The sequence below is a fragment of the Mandrillus leucophaeus genome, unplaced genomic scaffold (genome assembly GCF_000951045.1).
Source record: "Mandrillus leucophaeus isolate KB7577 unplaced genomic scaffold, Mleu.le_1.0 Scaffold1188, whole genome shotgun sequence".
NCBI lineage: Eukaryota > Metazoa > Chordata > Mammalia > Primates > Cercopithecidae > Mandrillus > Mandrillus leucophaeus.
In genome coordinates, this window is record NW_012100187.1 from 826,851 (window position 1) to 829,311 (window position 2,461).

The window sequence follows — 2,461 nt, forward strand, 5'->3', positions numbered from 1 at the left end:
TTTCTTGCACTGTCCGTATCTTATTGTCATGTATAAGATATACTTGCCTCTTGGAGGGTTAGGTAGCTTTTCTTATTATTTTTTTCTTTTTTATTAACCACTTTATTGATATATAATTTCCATACCATAGACTTTACCATTTAAGATGTATAGTTCAATGATTTGGGACACATTACATTATTTTATTTTTATTTACTTATTTATTTATTTCTTTTTTTATTTTGTTGAGACAGGAGTCTCACTCTATCACCCCAGGCTGGAATGCAATGGCATGGTCTTGGCTCACTGCAACCTCCTCCTCCTGGGTTCAAGTGAGTATCCCGCCTCAGCCTCCCAAGTAGCTGCGATTACAGGCTTGTGTCACCACACCCGGCTAATCTTTGTATTTTTAGTAGAGATGGAGTTTCACTATGTTGCCCAGACTGGTCTTAAAATCCTGACCTCATGATCTACTTGCCATGACCTTCCAAAGTGCCGGGATTACAAGCATGAGCCACCGTGCCTGGCCTTCCTTTTTTTTTTTTTTTTAATTAATCTTTACGTTCTGGGATACTTGTGCAGAACATGCAGGTTTGCTACATAGGTATACACGTACCATGGTGGTTTGCTGCACCCATCAACCAGTCATCTACATTAGGAATTTATCTTAATGGTGTCCCTCCCCTAACCCCCCCCACCCCCTGACAGGCCCTAGTGTGTGATGTTCCCCTCCTTGTGTCCATGTGTTCTCATTGTTCAACTCCCACGTATGAGTGAGAACATGAAGTATTTGGTTTTCTGTTCCTGTGTTAGTTTGCTGAGAATGATGGTTTCCAGCTTCATCCATGTCCCTGCAAAGGACATGAACTCATCCATTTTTATGGCTGCATAGTATTCCATGGTGTATATGTACCACATTTTCTTTATCCAGTCTATTATTAACAGGAATTTGGGTTGGTTCCAAGTCTTTGCTGTTGTAAATATTGCTGCAATAAACATACATGTGCATATGTCTTTGTAGTAGAATGATTTTTAATCCTTTGGGTATATACCCAGTAATGGGATTGCCGGGTCAAATGCTATTTATGGTTCTAGATCCTTGAGGAATCACCACACTGTCTTCCACAAGGGTTGAACTAATTTACACTTGTACCAACAGTGTAATAGCATTCCTATTTCTGCACATCCCCTTTAGCATCTGTTGTTTCCTGACTTTTTAATGATTACCATTCTAACTGGTTTGAGATGGTATCTCATTGTGGTTTGGATTTGCATTTCGCTAATGACCAGTGATAATCAGCTTTTTTTCATATGTTTGTTGGCTGCATAAATGTCTTCTTTTGAGAAGTGTCTGTTCATATACTTCACCCACTTTTTGATGGGGTTGTGTTTTGTTTAGTTTAGCTTAGTTTTTGGTAAATTTGTTTAAGTTCCTTATAGATTCTGGATATTAGACCTTTGTCAGATGGATAGACTGCAAAAATTTTCTCCCATTCTGTAGATTGCCTGTTTACTCTGATGATAGTTTCTTTTGCTGTGCAGAAGCTCTTTAGTTTAATTAGATCCCATTTGTCAATTTTGGCTTTTGTTGCCATTGCTTTTTGGGTTTTAGTCATAAAGTCTTTGCCCCTGCTTATGCCCTGAATGGTACTGTCTAGGTTTTCTTCTAGGGTTTGTATGGTTTTACATTTTACGTTTAAGTCTTTAATCCATCTTGAGTTAATTTTTATATAAAGTGTAAGGAAGGGGTCCAGTTTCAGTTTTCTGCATATGGCTAGCCTGTTTTCCCAACACCATTTATTAAATAAGGAATCCTTTCCCCATTGCTTGTTTTTGTCGGGTTTGTCAAACAACAGATGGTTGTAAATGTGTGGTGTTATTTCTGAGGCCTCTGTTCTGTTCCATCAGTCTATATATCTGTTTTGGTACCAGTACCATGCTGTTTTGGTTACTGAAGCCTTGTAGTATAGTTTAAAGTCAGGTAGCTTGATGCCTCCAGCTTCGTTCTTTTTGCTTAGGATTTTCTTGGCTATACAGGCTCTTTTTTGGTTCCATATGAAATTTAAAGTAGTGTTTTCTAATTCTGTGAAGAAAGTCAATGGTAGCTTGATGGGGATAGCATTGAATCTATAAATTACTTTGGGAAGTATGGCCATTTTCACAATATTGATTCTTCTTATCCATGAACATGGAATGTTTTTCCACTTGTTTGTGTTCTCTCTTATTTTCTTAAGCAGTGGCTTGTAGTTCTCCTTGAAGAGGTCCTTCACATCCCTTGTAAGTTGTATTCTTAGGTATTTTATTCTTTTTGTAGCTATTGTGAATGGGAAGTCAGTCATTTTTTGGCTGTCTGTCTATTATTGGTATGTAAGAATACTTGTAATTTTTACATATTGATTTTGTATCCTGAGACTTTGCTGAAGTTGCTTATCAGCTTAAGGAGATTTTGGGCTGAGACAATGGGGTTTTCTAAATATACAAT